Source organism: Periophthalmus magnuspinnatus, chromosome 13 (assembly GCF_009829125.3).
Source record: "Periophthalmus magnuspinnatus isolate fPerMag1 chromosome 13, fPerMag1.2.pri, whole genome shotgun sequence".
Classification (NCBI taxonomy): Eukaryota; Metazoa; Chordata; class Actinopteri; order Gobiiformes; family Gobiidae; genus Periophthalmus; species Periophthalmus magnuspinnatus.
In genome coordinates, this window is record NC_047138.1 from 9348210 (window position 1) to 9367846 (window position 19637).

A 19637-nucleotide genomic window follows, 5' to 3' on the forward strand; every position below is an offset into this window, starting at 1 on the left:
CGTTCTAATCTGCCAGTCGATCGCCACTGATGGGCCTGTGTAGAATGGCTTTAGTAAATTACTGTTCCAGCGAAGGGCAAATCCCCTCTATCAGATGGCACTTCTCTCTTCATCTCTCCCTACTCTCCAAGTTGCTTTCCTCACTGTGCCGGCTTTGACTTTATCTCCTGATCACTGTCGTACCTTTTTCTCTCTAGCTCTTGGCCAACGTTCCCATTTAAATCCACATTTTTGAACTAGTCTTTGGTCAAGTGTTGGATGGATTCTCTTTTTGGCTATTTCTAGGGGCCAGAGATTTATTTATGAAGTATCACATGATGCAGTCAAACTGACAAAATTATGTCATTATGTTGTACAATCTGATTTTACCACGTTCTGTCATTGTTTTCATTTATCTGTCAAGTATACCTGTCTATTTCATATTAATATGGTTCCCTGACTTCTCATCCTTCAGCAGAAAAGCACTCATCATGAGTACTACTTGTGCAACATTTTATAGAAGTCATTATTTGAGTTGTATATGAAGAAAACATTTGAAATATTTGAATTGGCATTCATAATTGTTCAGTGCATAAATATTGACCCAATCACTTAAATGTCAGATTTCAACCCATGACTATGGGCTAGTGGTATCAGTGGTTTGCCAAAGCAGATGTGCTCACAGTAGTAAACAGAGGCTTGTTGTGTACCTGTAGCAGTGTGGGCGCAAAGATAAGTGTTCTATTGCTTTTGTGATCATTTGCTTTTTGAGCAAAGAACTGTACAGCTGGTTTAACACATTACCTGGCATCTGCTGCGATTGTAACATATTTAACAACACAATAATTTATAATTACTGGCTGCACAATTAACAGTCATTAACAGTTTGGTTATATTCTTGTTAATATAGTGTCTGTAGATCCAAATCTGGCTGGGTGCATCTCTGGGCCTTGTGTTCAGAGAGCCCCACCCATTTGTATCGACTGTCTCCTGCTGCAGACTGCTGAAAGGAAGCATCTGCCTGCCTCTGCCTCCCCACTGCTCGGCACACATGCACTCTCTCTCCCTCTCCCCTGGTCTCTTTCTCTGTCCTGGTTCCTCATTGCTTTTGCCAAGGCTGCTAGCTCTTCGGCTTGTGCGCCCATGTCAAAGCCTCTAATCTGTCTAACATAAAGGCCATGCAAAAAGAATTTACGTTAGCGCGCCACGGGAAGAAAGCGAGAAGCAGAGAATCATTTGAGCAGGTTGACAGATAAGGCTCTTGTGCTTTCTGTGTGGTGTCTTTTAAGCCATGCTAAGCTGCTTAATTAGACATTATCTACAGACCCGGACAGAGCGGAACTAATGTAGTTAAAAGACTCAAAATCCCTTTCTTGCATCACATTCTCCTCTGCTCCACGCCACTGCTAACCCCACTGGCTTCATCACTAGCCTCTCCTCTGGTGCGTTGACACTGCCCTCACTCAAGTATTTTTCATTTCAGTTTTAAGATTTCTTCTGCCCTGAACACCTGAATAGAATGTACCAGGAAACCCTCCATTCCTCACAGTTTGCCTGCACACTGACAGCTAATCTACTTCACTCATGGCTTAATTGTATAAACATGTCTTTCCAAGCCCTTAGAAAAGTTATTAATGTTGAATTTGACTTGTTTGCTCATTTACATTCAGTGCCTTGAATGCTGATTTGTTTTTCATTGGGGCATGCTGGCACTGCTTCTCTGTGCACGGCCCAGGTTTCTCTTGGCAAACAAAAGCCATAAGGGAGAGAGGAAGCTGACAGATTATTTAAACAGCAGCTTAAAAGGGTGTACATTCAAAATTGTACCTGAATATTCACAGGTGCAAAAACAGAGACGGGTTGACTTTGTTGGGTTTCCTGAGGACTGAAAAAGCTTTGGGGAAGGATAAGCTCACAGTTTTGTATCAAGCCACAATGGAGTACATGCAAAAAGAATTTTATATATAAAACAGGTTTGAATACAGGTAGGAGATACGTTTATACATGAGAGTAGAATTCCATAATTGTCTTAAAATTACAATAAAAAAATGTTCACAACATAAAACCCGCAACTAACAAACACCCAAAACGAGCGTCTCCAAGAAGTAAGCAGCACATGCAGCAGTAGTCTGACAGTAAACCACATCATCCTTTTGCTTTACTGTGATTAGGAGAAATTTAAATGTCTGGCGCCCCATTTGGAAACTCTAGGATCCAAGCTCACTAAAATGCCAAAGCTCTTTCAGCTGTTGTTGTAATTGCCTTGTTTACAGCACCACATGATGGGATGTTGATATTATGAGTGTCACTTTGATGAGAATTGCAGTTTAGCAGCAAAAAAAAAAAAAAAAAGTATTCTGGCATCTCGTCTCATTGTGTCACACAGATTTCTCTATAGAGATTTCGATGTAGCCCTGCGGTGTTGTTGCTGTGCTATTTACATATCTGTCCTCTGACTCCTGTGACAGCATTATTCACAGCAGTCTCTGAGTTTTGAGTTTCTCTGTAAAATCTGATTGGTATGTCATTTGAGTGGCTCATGCTCACTGCTGGGCATAGTCCAGACTAAAGTTGCAGCTGACCTCTGTTGTGTTTTGTCATATTGTTCAATGTGCTGGTAGCTTGTTATAGAGTTTTATTTACCCAATTACTCTACATCTGCTTTAGTGAAAAAGAATAAAATCTATATTACAATTGTTATTAGGTGACAACACCAGTGTTTAATAAAAACTGTTGGTTAAACATGATTTAGCCAAGAGTTTCTTTAGTTTAGAGAATCTTTTTCAAAAGTAATAAGTGGCTTTGTGTGGCACAATCATGTTGCCAGTCTGTAGCTTGTTGCATACACTAATTTTGTATTTGCTAAATTAGTCAATTTCAGCTACTATGGCCCATATATTTTGAACAGTTATTCACAGAGTGCCCCATATTCAGTAATAAATAGGACATCAGCATATTGACTTGATCTGTTTAAACCATGCTTGTGACCTCTCCACATTTTGCATGTTTAACTTTTATTTCACAGGGGAATGGTAATGCCGTTGATCTGAGCTGAGACCTATGTTTCATCCTTCCCACCCCTGCCCTGTGATCGTCTCCCCAGAGTCCCCCCACCCACTGCCGTTCGACCGAATCACAACCTCACCGCATTCTGGTCCTGCTTGATTAGCCGATGTGTGATGCTGTAGGCAGCTTTGTTTAGTTGCTGAATGGGCTGTTCCACTGAAAGCACCCAGCAACGACAAGAAGTGAGGAAGGTGAGGTGAGAGAGGAGGAAAAAAGCTAGAAGTGTAAGCATGAAAGCAAAGTGCGAAGTAGATAAATGAGCGAACGGAGGAAAGGTTCGGAGCAGAATTGAGTCAGGGAGAAGGTGGTTGTGCCGAGGTGAACAGCAAAAAGCAATGACCTCTCCTTCTGTGGAGGGCTGAGATAAGTGCCAGTGTTTAGAACTGCTGAGGTGGACACAAGCCATATCTTTCACCGACACAGCACCTGCACCACCTGCCCCCCTTTACCATTCATTGACCGACTTTCTATTATACCCATTTCTGTTTGTGCCTTCCAGTTAGTATCCCCGCTCTATATGTACTTGCATACATATTTAAATGGCTTCTGTCGCATCTTTGTTTCAGCTCGTATGGCAAAAACAATACTGCAAGTCCCCCAGTCCCTGCACTGCACCACTTTAGTACATGCATGAAGGAATTTAATAGCTTTACTTATCTCCCATTGTAATAACATAACAGCCTTTTCCAGTGTCCCTCTTTGTAGTACAAGCTAACTCTAGCTATTCTCTTCAGTGGGGTCAAAATAACAGATTGATTTGCATTGACCATTTCTCCCCCCTAGGATAAAAAGGTGACCTAATCCATACCAGCAGTTACCACAACACTACCACAGCTCTGCAGTGTTGGGGTCAGACATTCAACTTGTCTCATCCTCTCCACTCAAAGCGACATCCACCCAGCCACTTGAGAATATATTGTCATGAAAGATGAATTTTGCTACGGCCATTTTCCATATCTCACCAGACCAGTGCGGAGGCTTTTTGCACTGCTGCATTCAAAAAATATTTGTCAGAGTAATGGAATGTATATTGGTTTTCTACTTCTTCTAAATGTATATTGCTGATTTATTGATGCTCCTCTGGCTGGACTATTCATATTAATAAACAGTCACACTTCCAATTTCCTTATGCCATCTTGATATCTGAAATGACTGGCTAATGTGCACTTGGCTGTATGCCATGGAGCTTAATGTTGCCAAAAGAACTGAGCTTTATCGGGCAAATCGTTGTTGTTTCTCAACTCATTTAGTATGCGTTTTAATGTTGGGTCACTTTGCCAACCAAGAAACCACAAATTGTTACAGTAACTCCGCCCCACACATTATGCGAAAAGAGGCGTGTTTCCTGTTGCAATCGTCTAAAAAACATTTAAATCAAATTGATTTAATAAAATATAAATAGAATAAAATATGATTGATTGACTTCCTCTTTACTTTTTAAAACTTGAGAGATTTTTTCTTAGCTCTAAACTTCTCATATATAACTTTAATAGTAGAGGCAGTTGCAGTTTGTTGATTTTGTTTGTTTAAGTGAAACATTTTGCCTTGCCCAGTTCGCTCTCTTCCCCAGACGCCTTCAGTGTTTGCAGCCTGGGTGTAATAGTTTGTGCATAGTGCCACAGTGTACGTCTGGCCTTGTGCAAACAGACTGTGTAGAGGATGGACTACAGCCCAGTGTGAGGGCGGACAGGATGGGCTTGTTAGCAGAGATGTTGTGGATAGCACACAGAGGACTTCAGTGCATAGGGAAGAGGCAGATCCACAGTCAGCGTCTACAAATAGTGTGATATGTTCAAGGTTGTAGACTAAATTGAAAATACGACAATGTTAAGCCCCCCAGAGCTCCTGAGCTACCATCTCACACACACGATCATTTCCTCCGCACTTTTCTCTCATTTGTCTCTGTGATGGGTGGCTACTTTTTGCAGACATGCGTTGTATTTTTTTCATTTTGCCCCATTTCCTTCTACAAATTGCTTTCTTCCTAACATCAGTGGTATAAAAAAAAATATTGTTCTTGAACTTGATTTTCATTGCAAATTTGAAATGGCGCTAATTGTAAATATAGTAGTTCTTATGATACACAGTGTAATAGCTATGTTCAAGTACTGAACTTCACTTAGGCCTGTCAATAAATACTATATCAACTTATCGTTCAGTATATGAAAGATATAACAATACTTTTTGGGAGTCCGTATTTATCGTGGTACTTTTTCTTTGCGCTAGTGGGAAAAGTTTGGTTATTTTTCTGCGCTGAGATGAGATTTAAGCTGTAGAAGGTTGAATTAAAAACTTGTATGGCACATTACAGACACAAACTAACTACTAAAAGTGTTGCATTCAGTAATTAAGTTTGTGTTTTTAACAGTAGTACATTTAAAATATTTCGAGGGATAATTCTGCTTTATGGTTTGGTTTCAGTATTGTTGTTTATCGTTTATATTTACTTGAGGAAATATATTGCACTTCAAAATGTGTCATCATGACAGGCCTGGTTTCCCTGAAAATAAACGTTAAGCTAACTACACGTCAAAAAAACATGGTGACAGGACAGAGCCAAGATTGCAATATTCATTATGGTTTTCATTTTGTTAAAACACATAAAGTGGCATTTTAATTTATCTCTAGAACAAAAACAAGCCAGGTTTATAATCTGCTAAAACATTTATTAATCTATCAAAACCTTAACATTAACCTACACACAATCTTGTACATTTTTCCAGATTGGCTTTCACAATGCTGTGGTCTTTTTACCTAAACTTGAAGCTTGCTAAAAAGAATTAAGATGTTTATTAAAATATCCAATTAGCTGTTGCCTGTGGATGCTACACAGTATTATACACAGATAAACCCTGTAATAAAGGGTCTCTTATGTGTGCTACTGAAGACACTTGCTTCATGCTCTCCCTGCTGATGAATAATATATGTGAATGCGTGTACACACTAACACTAGTACATGTGTATTGGGTGGGGGGCTGCTGACATGAGTTGTTCTTTGCAGAGCTGTGGAGTCTCGGAGGGCATGCTACTGAATGGGAGTGTTGTCACTAGTCAGGTCCAGCTGTCTTTGTGCTACTACAAGCTCTGCTATTATAGCGCTATTTACTACATTTATTTCATTTACACATCAGCCGTGGGTTTATCACGTAATTAATGCCTCTTGTACATGACAGTTGTAACGTGGGGGGCATTAAAATGTGTAGAAGCTGTTATAATGTTGACAAGCCGTGCGCGCCACCGCTTCTCCTTTGTTTGCAGTACTGTCACGCACCTGTAGAGGAAGTGTGATTGCACCCGCTGTAAGCCAAGCCAACACTGCCTCTGGATACTTCTTCTTTATTGGATTAAAAAGGGCTCTTTCATCCGATTTGCATAGGTAATTATGTATACATGTGTTTTCTTTGGCTTGCAGGCTTTAAGAGAGGTGTCACCTGTCCTAGCATGTGTCAGTATGTGAAGCAGAGGATCAGGAAAATCGCTGTCAAAGCAGAAGTGGAATGATTTGCCTCCAGAAACTGTCAGGTGTGTGCATAAATTTCCTTTGCAGCAGACACATAGCTCATAGAGAAGTCATTGCTCACCGTGCTTGTCCCCCCGCTGTGTGGATCTATGGATAGTGGTCTCCCCAGTGGGCTCTTGTAGGAGGCTGTAAATACCACAACACATATGGGCTTGTACAGTGTTTTAAAGAATCATGTACTTACATTGTGGTTTACTTGCATCAATCAAGCCCAGGTGGAGAGGCAGACAGATAGTGTAGTGCGTTCAGGCTAATATGCATGTCCTTTCTGCCTCTGCCAAAAAGAACATGTTTTCGACTGGTTTATTTGGCAAGATAACTTGAGCAGTCATCTGTAAAAAACTAACAAAAAGCAAACTGCAACCATTCAAATTGCAGTATTGATTTGATCATGATATATCTTGAGCCTCAACAAGAATAATTTGTTTTATTTCATTAATTTACCATTAAACTACACTGATGGTGTTACAGATTTAATATACATATTAAATATTCCATAGCAGTTCATGCACAGCATAATTGGGGACATGGTATTGGCTCTGTAATAAATAGTACTTTCACTATCATGCACTCATTTGCTCTAAGACTGCTGAGTCAGAGTCATCTCTCACCACATTTCCTCTCAGAGATGATGTCTTGCATATTTGACCAGGTCTGTGGTCTGGGAGGAGATAGTCTGAGGACTCTGGAGTTTGAAAGCCTTTATTAGACTTATAAAGACTTTATTGAATGCCCGCAGGTCCACTCCTGCTGTGGTACTGATATTAATGAGCTCCTGAAAGGTTTTGCAGAATTGTGACGCCAAGGACTCATGGCATTTACTGTAACAACAACTATAAAACTTATGTCTGAGTCCAGATTTACAACTCTTGACAATGCAAACCTTGTGTCTTTCGTCGTATTTATTTGTGTAATACTTAAGGTGCAGATAGGATGGCTGCCACCTGCCTGTCTCCATGGAGCCATTACTGCTTTGCCTCGAATGTTGCACAGTAAACATATTTATCTTGAATGTATTCAACACATATATCTCAGAACGTGGCCACCTCTCCACAGGTGGGCCTGTAACTTGGCCTAGTAGTGTCACCTGCTTGTCTTAATGGAGCTGGATATATTTAAGGCCATACTGTGGAACAGCACAGAAGTAACATTGTCATGGAGATGAGTAGGTGGTGGACCTCCTCCAGATAGTTACATAGAGCACCTTTTAATAACTATAGGCTCTGCGTTGTTTCTGTCGTATCAACATCTGAGAGGGTTCATATCAAGTTTCATGTCAGTCTAATGGACTGTTGGAGCAGATGAAGGATTACTGTAAACAAACTGAAGTCCAATCCAAATGTTGCTCCACAGGTTTCCATGTGTTTACATTTCACATTAGCAGAAAAAGGTAGGCTGTATATGACCCTACCTGTATTTGGAAGTAGTAGTAGTAGTAGTCCATTTATACACTTTTAGTGAAGTGATTCAAGAACAGAATGTTCATGGTCCTGTTATACTAGGCTTTACAGTGTTCCAAAACCCTTCATAGCATTACACAGTTGATGATGAGGAAATTGCAGTCTGTTCAGGACAATAGCAGGTGCACGGCCTCGCCTCCTTCCGCTCAAACTGGGATCTAAATGGGAATCTGACTGGAGGTAAACACGTCTTTGTGCAAACAGACTCCCTGACAGCTCTGTTAATGGGAAGATGATGGGATAGACTCTCTTTAATAACAGACTGAACTCTAGATTCATTTAAGCTGTGCGGTATTTGCCTGTGTGAACAAGGTCTGATTTTGTTTGAGCAGTCCTCCTTTAGCAGTGCTGCCATTTGCCTGGACAATATTCACAGTCGTCCGGCTCTGATCGTGCTAAAAGTCTGATTTGGGCTTTCTCTGTAGCTCAGTTAAAATGCACACTCAAGTTGTAACATAAGACAAACTCCACAACAATGAAACACTTTGGTATAGTGCTGTTGAACATAATACTTTGAAATGGATATTGTACATTTAAGTTTTTTTGCTCCCAGGCTGTCACAATAATTACCATAGCAACTTATTCAATATGTGATGGAAAGAACAATGCTTTTTCAGTGTCAGTAATTATCATTTGTACCGTTTTTTGCAATAACTTTCCTTTGCATTTTTTTTTTTATAGTATTAAGCCTATATTACACTTGAAATGTAGTTTTTCAAATGATTAACATCTAAAAGACATTGACCCCCCCCCCCCCCCCCCCCACACACACACACACACATTTTGTACAATATGGTTCACTTGGAAATAGTTGTTTATTTTTCTGTAGCGATGTATCGTGCTTCAGAATTTGTTATCGTGACCCATCAGGCCTACTTGGAGCTGCCAGTAGATTAACCTATTTTTTCACCACTTATATTCTTGTGGGATGACAGCTTTTTGGTTTCTCTTGTAATTCCCAAAGTGTTTTTTTCTGCTGTTTAAACCCTGTAGCAGCATGTCTCCAGAGTCCAATAGGAACATGGCTTTATCTGGCTTAATTCGTTTATTCCTCGCCTTCCTCTACGCCCCCATCCAAAAAGATTTTTATCATGTTTTGTTGTTTGTTTTGTCCCCTCTCTTTCAGATATAGCCCGTCTGTATGAATGAGCCTGCCCAAGGTCATTATGGTGCTTGTCGAGGCGTTGCACACTGCGTTTGCATATTTTCTTTATCTTTTGATGTGTAAAAAAGAAAACATCTACTAGTACACACACAGAGCCCTCACTGTTCAAATCTGTCAAGACATAAAAATGGTAGTCTGGGTGAAGCAATTGAAAGTTGGGGCCTTATACGGCTGCAATGATTAATCGACTAAATATAATCGTAGTTGTATGTTGATAATCATAGAAATTGTAATCTGGAATAAACACATATGGAAAGACCTTAACATTGAACAATTTCTGATTTTCATTGTTAATATACTTCATTTGTAAATATTCTCTATTTATAAGTCTTCAGTCACCAACAATCAACCTTTATTTGGCTAAAAATGTGTTTAAAAAGGCTTAATGTACAATAGAAGTAATCGTTTGACTAGTCAGCCTATAAAAAAAACATAAAAGTGCTGACTAGTTGATCACTAAAATGATCATTAGTTGGAAGTCCCCAATTTTGTTACTTAAGAGTACAGATACTGAGGGGAAAAAGTTACTCAAGTAAAGGTAAAAGTATCATATGGAAAAATATGTTGAAGTAAAAGTACTTAAAAGTATTCCTCACAAGTGTTGTTAATTTGTTAAAGTGTTAAATGCAGTGATATTGATTTAAAAATGATACATATGTTGGTCAACAGTAGTCATAAGATTGATTTTTAAATTTCTTATCAAATTTGTGTGCTTATTTTATTTGCTCAAGGCCGAAGCTTGAACTAGAAAACCTTTATCAGGATGTTACACAAACATGGTAAAAACAACCATTCAAATCATATGAAAAGTGCCTTTTACTTTTCAGTCCAGTTAAAAAATGTAGAGGAGTAGAAAGTACAGATACATGCTCTCAAATGTAGTGAAGTAAAAAGTGTCCACTTGTACTTAAGTAAAAAAAATTAAAAAAATTACATTACTTTCCTACTTTTACTTCGTTACCTTCCAGCACTGTTAGTTGCAGCCCTAATTACAGTATATGATGGTATGTCGTTCATAGACTAAAGCTAAATGCTAGCAGTGAAGTTTGGTCTTTCGGCTGTTGAGCACCACACCAGATTGAGAATCATCATCAATGAATCATCCAAGGTCCAAAGCACGAATAATGGTGCTGACTAATCACTGTGAATTAAAAATGATGTAATAAATGGAGCCATGTATTAATAGAAATGTGTTTTTGTTTTTTTGGGGGTTTTTTTTCCAAATAAAGCTTGTGTGATGTAATTCACTTAAAGAATTACGTGAATTTAGTTGTGATAGGGAGCGAATATTAATATTTTATCCAAACAGAAAAATGACATTTGCCTATAATTTCCAATTCCATGTAACATTTGATTTTAACTGGTGATATTTCTGGAAAAAAAACAAACACCAACAAAACCCGAATATTTCAACCCCAATAGCCAGCTCTGACCCATATCTTGTTTAAACTCTTGCTAGACCAGTGTAATTTGCTCTATAACAGCACATTTACTACTATGCGTTTGTCTGTGTTGTTTGCTGTGTGGAATTGGAGTAACAGCTGGGTATCTGCCACAAAAGTTGCTGTACAATGCAACCTGCTTGTTTTCCTGTTTGTCAGTGAATCGTCAAATAGTAAATTCACAATTTTTCAGAACAATTTATTTCTCCACGCCTGCAGAGAAACAGGGCACAGGCCACACAAACTAGTCTGTGGGAGAATAAATATAGGAACTTTTACAAATGATGAGGAGGTGGGGGTCAGTCAAGGTTGCAAATCGATCGAAATGGTCTATATGGGCACCTCCCGGCCTGTGCGAGCAAACTCCTCCAAGGTTCTCACTACACTCACTAAAGTAAAATCCTTGAGAAAGTTGTATCACTACTGTTAAAACTTTATGTTTATGAGCTAAAATAGACTTCCTGTTCATATGCATTTATTAATCTTAAGTATTACAGAAAAGGTAAAAGGTATTTTAGCGTTAAGTGTATAGGATTCTTGTCTCTATTTACAATGAGTGTGGACTGAAGAAATGACAGTATGGCTAAAAAAAGAGGTGATTTTGTGATATATTTGTAAAATTACCAATTCAAACCAACTGATCTGATGTCTTGAGCATTATTTTGACCCAACCACAGCAGAGAATGCTTAATTTCAGTTTAGCTCTTCAAATGATGATGTGAAAATGACTCTTCTCTGTTATTACTGGACAGATTCTGTAGAATGCCTTGCCTTTTGCTTGTACTTCTTTGCAAAAGACAACACTATTTGGTTAAAAGCTTTTGAGAATGTTTTATAGCCCAAGTCTGTTCTAGCAGGAGCTGCCTGGCCTCAGACTCGGTTGCTGCTGCAGTAATGGCCTTTTTAAAGTGGATGACCAAGCACAACCTCTCTAACCAGAACCGTCCATACTCCAAATTCTCTTGCCATATTGTAATTGGATCTCAGTGTTGGCATTTGAGGCTATTTCTATCTAATCTCTTTCAGTGTGTGGAGACTCCCAGCTAAGACAAAGCAAAGGCTATTTTGGTTGGAGCTTATTAAAACATGGAAGTGCCGTGTTTGTTTGTCTTTCTATTGCCTCCGCTGGACTAGTTCTGTGGTGGAGCTGTGGGAGGCACTGAGAGATTAAAAAAACGAAAGTGACAGAAGAGGAAGAGGAGCTGCACTCTGGAGCCATCTGCCTTTGTGCCAACAGGAGGTTTCTGTGGCAACCAGTAAAAGCCATTATGTTTAATTGACACTGTGGCAGGTTCAGGTGTTTTCAATTGTATCATTAGCCTTGCTCTTCCCGCAGTGACTCTGCTGTCTTTGGCACTTGTTCTCTGCTTCATCCTGCACTCTTTTTATCCTCACTGTCATCCTTTCTTCTAACACACCTCTGAACCCTTTGGAGCGGCCTAGTGGAGATTTAAGATGTGTGGAGGTAAGCTTTTACCTCAGAAATCTTGTCCTTTTCCTCAAGCACACCACTGTGTGCCTTGTTAATGTGCTGAGTATTGACAAAAAGGGACAACAATTGTCCATTGACACAGAAGTGAAAAATGAGTGGTAGGAGAAACAGTGTGGTGGAGAAGAGGAAGTCGAGAAAGTACTGGTCTTTCCTCTTTAAAGAGTGGCCAATACTTCAAACATGTAGAGGCCTGTCATGAACTCATCATAAACTACTGTTTGTGCACCATTATCCAACCACAGTGCTAAGCACTTACCAGCCACTGCTGTTTTACTCTCCTCATTCTGCTGTGCTCACCACATTACAGGGAAAACTTTACTTTGCATCAAACTGTTTTAATTGCCTCATTTAAGGTTTCAGAACTCCCTCTCCTAATAATGTGTGGAACAGTTTTTTCTCCTGTTCTATTGTGTGACAGGCAGTTTTTTGAAAGAAATGATCATTTCTGTTTCTCCCCATGCAATAAAAAATACAATTCAGCTCCAAGTGTCGACAAACAATACAAGCTTTCAGTGGATTTGAAAACCATTTGTAGTTTTGAAATCCATTTATTCATAATGAGCTGTTTGTCACCACTGCTTGGGTCGATTTTCTCTATTTTTGATGGCACACAAAATGTCTTGGTCAATAAAAAAATAATTACACAAACAATAGCAGAGATTTTCGTGCTGCATCTTTTGTTTTGAAGTGTTTCTGGAAAGCCCGTCAGATCCAGTTGGCAGGAGAGAGTCCAGGCATGCCTTTATTACTCTAGCTGCTTTATTAGCTGTAGAAAGAGATTAGAATGGATTTGGCATTAATTGACTGGTTTGTCTCTGATCTCTCCTGGCGGGTTTTGGCCATGGTATAGATGGTGACACCAGGCCGATCTCACAGGAACTTCACTAACCCCTCTTCGTAGTCTGAATCCTTGTGCTGTCTGCAATTTGCCGTTGAATTTAGTTGATGAAGCCTTATCTCAATGGTACAAGGAAGAAACAGTTAAACAGATGCACTATATTTAAACTTCATCTCTTGAGTGAGTTTGAGGGCGTGAGAGATCTGAACGTGCCGTAACCATGTAGGAGCATATGGTGTAGGTGTATGGTGGATGCTGGGTGTGTGCAGGGGCCATCTGTCACCTAGTAACAGTTGGGCAGATCTCTGGTTGATGCAAGATTTCCCTGTAGAGTTGATAACACCTTATTATACACAAAGGCTGCAGGTTACATGTGCAGATGGGGCGGCTTTGACTGCTGTCATCCTTATATTTTCTCTGCTGATTAGAGGGCAAACCGACACGTTTTCATATGTAAAGTGTGACCATTATCTTATGACATCATTTTAGTTTCTTGTCCAACATCGTTCCTAGTTAAATAAAGGTTAATACAATAATTTAGTCTGGGTTATGAAATAGCACTACCATATTACAGCCTACAGCTTTTTAACAACATATGGACCTATTTAAACTGGTCAAGTGGAGTTGGCTGCATATCTCTGTAAAGTGTGCACAGCTTTTTGTTCACCATCTGGAGAAGACCTCCTGCTCATGTTAACAGCCCTATGCTACCAAAGCATGAGCGCTCTGCTTGCAATTGAGTTAATTATGTCAATTATGCTGTAGAATAAGTGATAATCAAATATAGAGGGTAAAGTCAATCACTCTACAGCAAAGCCATCATGGAAGGCTTTCTATAAACAGCATGCGATATACACTGTTAAAAAATACAATATGGTGTTGGCTTTTCAGGATTGTGTAATGTGATGTGCCATATTGCTATCTTGTAACCAGTAAACGACACAACTATTTGTATTTTTTAAAACATATTCCATACACCATTGAGGTGTTTTATTTCAGCTTAGGGACTTGAGAAATCCTTTATTGTGGTACACATTTTCTCAAGTATGTCGATAAATATTATTATCTAAAAAGAGAGGCTTTCAAGTGATATCTTAACTCCTTAATGCATGCGCCTTGACCCACTTCTCAACCCTCCTTCAAGAGCAAGTGTGCTCCCTCTGCTCTTCCCTAACACGTGTACAGTATGTCTTCAGACCTCAAGTCCCTCCGCTGAGCCCACTGGACATATTTGCTTACAGATCTTGTAGTGGTTGTTTGTGCTGTGTTACTGTTGAGTTTGGCTGGGGAAGACAAAGAGGACAACTGTATTAGATGTCTAAACGTGTGTATACAGTAGTGCTGATGCTGGCAAGCCCTGTAGCAGGGGAGCAGGGATCAGATGTATGCTAATATCACCAGCGGCAGCAGACAGCAGGGCAGACAGGGCCCGGGCACCAAAGAAGATACTTGTAAAACATGGCGACGGGCTTCGCATGGCGAAGTTTAGCAAAGGTTGAGTTGTAGACAAGTACATACAAATGGACCATATTTATTATGAACAAGATGCAAGGAAAAAAGAGCAGCAGTAAGGAATAATTTAATATACAATGATTGTAAAACATGATTTACAGGCTAATGCAGTATTTCCAAAAGGTGACATGATAAAAAATATTTTTATAAAATTTTTGTGAGATGATTGATTCAGGACATTCAACATTACTTTTAAAAAAATCCAATTTTATTATACTTTTTCAAATGTACAGATTTTTGATGACAAAAGTGACACAAACTATATCCCTTTCCAGTGAAATTAATTGTTTCAGCTTTCCAGGGATAATTGATGTTATAAGTATATTGTCAGTATTAGTGAACTTACAGCTGCCAGTGTGCCTGCAACCAGCACATTATATTTAGCTGTGATATCAGTCCAATTTTAGGGCAGTTACTCCAGATGTGCCCCATATAGTTCACCACCATCCTGCCCATTCTGATTGACCATATGTACCATCAAACACTATTGTCTGGGGTTTTATATGCATTCTCAATATGGCCTATGTGTCATATCCTGCATTGTTTAGTGTTTGTTTCTTTGTCTTTCTTATCCTTTTTGCCCTCGGCCCGTATCCTTCCTTCCTCTGTCTGTCCACCTTCCTCTGTGGTTCTGTCAGAAGCTGCGTTGTATATCTGTCTGAGCCATGCCAGCCACTCACAGGAAGTTTGCACCAAAGTGGGAGTGAGTAGGGTGCGTTATCAGACGTTTCTGTGTTTGCTATTGCACTTGTCTCTGTTTTGAATGACCTGAACTTGTTTATAACGCCACAGCAACTGGTAAATGTAAAGAGCTTTAATGTTTTGCTACTCACTTGAAGAAGAAAAAGGCCTGCTGTAGCAATGAAAAAGGATGCTTATGGCTTATTTGAGTAAATGAAGATGGATATATTTTATGCCATACTGTCCAGGCAAAGCAATAATGTATCCATGGAGAAAAGCAAGTGACCCTGCATCAGAGAAGTTGCATAGTGCACCTTTTAATACACGAAATGGTACCAAAAAGGTTGCTTTCAGGTACTATACTGAAATCCAGCTATTTTCGAAGTACTGGCATGTAATAAAAAATGCAAAGGTACACATCCCTAGATACACATCATGTTTGTTGTTTCTACCAGACTGCTTTTTAGAGAATACATTTGAGAAAGTTGTAGGGCTATCCAGGCTGCATTAAACCTCCTCCATGTTCAAAGCAATGCGTGCTGTGAAAGAGCATTACAGACATGGAAATTGTCATCATTTGATCCTTAATGGCCATGAGTGTGTTTGAGTGTCGGTGTGACGGCTGCCTTTTGAACATAATCATATTCAGATGTGCAGTGTGACAGCGGGGCCGGGGGGGGGGATTTGTCTTTCCTCTCTTTTCATGCAGTTATATCACAACACCATCAGATCACGCTAATGCACTGACAACACTTGTGAGCCCATGAATGGAGCAATGCAACTATCCCTGTCTAATACAAAGATGCTCCGTAATCCCAGTCAAAACTCACCAATTTTCCTAGCTTTGTCAGCATTCTGTCAATATAAATAAATAAATTGCACAATTCATACACAAAGTAATTCAAAGTGCTTCACAGAATAAGAAAGACATTAAAATCACAATACAACAAATCAAAACATAAATAATCATCATAAAATTGACATTAAAAGTGAAGAGTGCAGAATAAAAACTTTCAGTCGTATGCACAGCTAAACCGAACTGTTTTGAGCCTGGATTTAAAGATTGTCAAAGTAGAGGTCTGTCTCACATCTTTAGGAAGACTGTTCCAGGCTTTAGCTGCATAAAACTGAAACACTGATTCCCCATGTTTAGTCCTGATTCTGGGCACCAGCAGGAGGCCGGTCCCTGAGGTCTTCAAATTGTGAGATGGTTCATATGGCACTAACATGTGGGAGATGTACATAGACTCTTTACTTGCTGCCAGTTGTTACTTCTGGCCACAGTATCAGTAATGGTATGGTTTGTACTATATTCTTTTTTAGCCGAGCGATTGCAAATGACCAATTCTTCTCTGTGGTAAGAGCAGAGCCCAAGCAGGAAGTGGTGTCATTTTGAGGGATGCATCCACCCACTGCCCCCTCCTCACAATCCAAGTTCCTTACTAATGGATAACAAGTCTCCACAGAGGGGGAGGGGTTGTGTGGGAAATGGAGGATGGAGAGAAAAAACAGGAGTATAAATACTTGAAGGATTGGCTGTTGTGATAAGTTTAATGCTCCGAGTTCATAAAATAACATGGAGTCCCACACTCGTGTCGTTTTAACAGTGGAAAATACTGTACTTGGCTAAAGTGAAGGAGTGGCAGTGTCTCTGAGATTTTTGGGAAAATCTTTGGCTTGTTGTCATTTTGGGCTGCGTCACTATTTCATGACCTTTGGGACATTCTGCTGCCAGTTATCCTGTGTGGCCTCTAATGTTTGACCAGAGGGTCTGCTTTGGAAACTATGATCTTAAATAAGTAATGGATTCATAATCTGTAACTATAGTTAGCTTTTAGAAAATACTTTGTCACTGCATTCGTGTTGTGTTTATTGTACCAAATAGAGCATAGAAATGGTGGTGCAATGCAAATTCCTCTTTATAAACAACTTCTGTAAAAGTAGGCAAAGCTCAACTGTAGCGTAACTGTATTTTAGATTGAACTTGTTGGTGCCATTTTTGCTTATTTCCCACTACGAAAAAGCTATTTCACAGTAAATACTCAGTAAACAAAAGTTGTTGGTTTCAGAACAATGAAAAATTGTAAATAAATCAATATAAAATCTTTTGAATAAGAAAAGTTCCTCAAAATGTTCTAACAGGATGTTGAACGCATTCATACAATAACTAATTATTTGTTCAATAGAGGAAATATAAAATGCATGTTTTCAGTATAGCAAGATCAGTGTAGTTTTGTTCATGCTAAACGTGTATGGTCCTAGTCTAAATGGAGATGTGGTATTTGTGCAGTGCCTGTTTGTAACACAGTTTGTGGTAATCCGACAAAGAGAGTGATGCAGCGGGCCTGACCCTGACCTGAACACGCCCTGTCTCTGTGCCTCAGGGGAATCCACAACAGATCACATGACCTGAGCCACTGACCTCTCATACTCTGATCCTTTTACCCATTCTCTCTGTGCTCCTCCTCTTCTCCTGGCCCTCCCCTTTTGATAATATTCTATAATGCCCGTTTTGTTAACATGCAGGACAACCAACTGCTGTGCTTCCAGTTTCAACTCAGAAAGCTGCAAAGGTGTTCAATTGACTTTTCTATATTTAACCATGATTACAAACACCGGATTTCTAAAAATACATTAATCAGCTTTGTTGGGCTTCTTTTTACATTTGCTCAAAGCAACAACATAATCTATAAGTAAGATGGCATTTGGCTACTCGTATTAGAGCTGTTCGAGGTAAAATGTTTGTACTGTCAAAAGATAACATGTTGGTGGAATGGATTAAGTAATGACAAGTAATAATTTAAAATCCACCATGGAAAAGTGTCCTTCTCCAGAATTAGTTTTTGTTCCGATTATGCAATATTTGTATTTAGTGAAATTATTTGCATAGCTGAAACCCATATGCAGCAAAAGTTACCACCAGAGTTGAATAACTAATTGTGTTTCCAAATGCACACTCTCCAGTATGGGGAAAACATGCTGCTGCAGATTCTTAATGGATATTATTAAATGTGTACATTATGTGAACTTGTGTCTATTTTACAAATTTATTTTTAAGATTTAATTCTGTGTAAAGCCCTCATTTGTCTGTGTGTGTCAAAGGTGCTCTACAGATAATAATGACTTAAATTGTACTGTAGATAGTTGGACAACTCAGCTTCCCTCATGTTTCGGGGTCACACTCACACGTAGCACAGGCATCGGCTCAAACTGCCCTGGGCCTCCTGGTGCTGGTATGTGGCTGGACATGCGCAGCGCACTGCGGCCTCAGGGTGGACAGCCAGACTGCCGGCCTGATTGCTTTACAACTCCACTGCCAGCAAGTTAGCTCCACACATCAGTGGCCTCCTAGGGCTTTGAAGAGAGAAAGTGGACATTGATTGTGTATGAAAAGCTGCCATGCAACTGGAGAAGCATCCACATAAATAGTACATTTATGGAGTACTAAATGTTGTACCAAACCAGCTTTTCTCTAGTTGTTTTTTTTGTTAGAATTGTAAATGCCTTTTTCTCAGAAGGCAGTGGATTTAGTTACACCAGATGGAAAAAAACAAAACAGCCACCTCATTCTTTGTGTCGCAGTCCTTGAGTGTTATCTTGAGACCACTTTGTTTCTGCAGATAATATAAAACCTATTTACTTATTTTGTCTTAATGTTACAAGCAAGTTTTAAAGCATGCCTTTTATTTAGTTGTTCAGTCCTACATTAGAAAGTGAATGATCTTGATCTTGTCAGTTTTGTCACAGGTACTTCCCTGGTTAGGTTTGTGTGGTTGGTTTGTTATAAATCTAAAGATTACAGTATTATTTCTGTGAAACAAGAAACTAAGTGTCAAAAATATATCAAAACAGTTATATTTTACTCGAAATGTGTGACTCAGTAACATTATTGCTGAACATAAAATTACAAATCAAGATATTGCTTCAAGTGTTTTGACATTACCAGGACTGCACAGCTTTTTATAGCCTTAGTTCACAGTAGCGGATACTATCCTACTGCATTAGATACTAGACATATGGAATGTCATATACACACAGTGCCAAATGTATTTCAAACATGACGTGGTGATGGACGCTGTTTGATCAAATAAGATGGAGCGTTTGTGCTTAAAGCCTATGTTGCTGCTAATGTTGTTTGCAGCAGGTTCAGCACTTATCTTTTAATCCCTGGCTCTATGCAGCTCAGTGGGCAGCTAGATGATGCTGAACTCTTCCCCCCTGGAGAGTTGGATGAGGCAGCAGAAAGCCAAAGTAACTCAAAATGACCTGAGTTTTATGCCTTATTCAATTAAATCATAATAAAATATAAGATGTGTTGTTTCGTATAATTAGTCATGATTATTATGTGCAGTATTATCAGAGGGCAACAGCCAGATGGTAATGGAGTCAAGACACAGTGTATCTTAAACAGAGTGACTTAATTTCCATAAATATGAATCTACAGAGATGAAAATGAACTGCCTGCTTCTCGTTCAGAGGGTA

The 19637-nt window shown here is 39.3% G+C and overlaps 1 protein-coding gene across 3 annotated transcripts in view; it reads left to right on the forward strand.

The window, feature by feature from the left end:
• Positions 1-19637, forward strand: part of arhgap35a (Rho GTPase activating protein 35a) — a 46504-nt gene that overhangs the window by 8750 nt on the left and 18117 nt on the right. Inside the window, exon 1 of one of the 3 annotated variants that reach the window (XM_033977262.2) lies at positions 6516-6567. The exons of the other annotated variants lie outside the window; for them this stretch is intronic. The gene's annotated coding sequence lies outside the window, so the exon portion shown is untranslated. Of the gene's footprint in view, positions 1-6515; positions 6568-19637 lie in introns of those variants that run through there. 3 annotated transcript variants of the gene reach the window in all.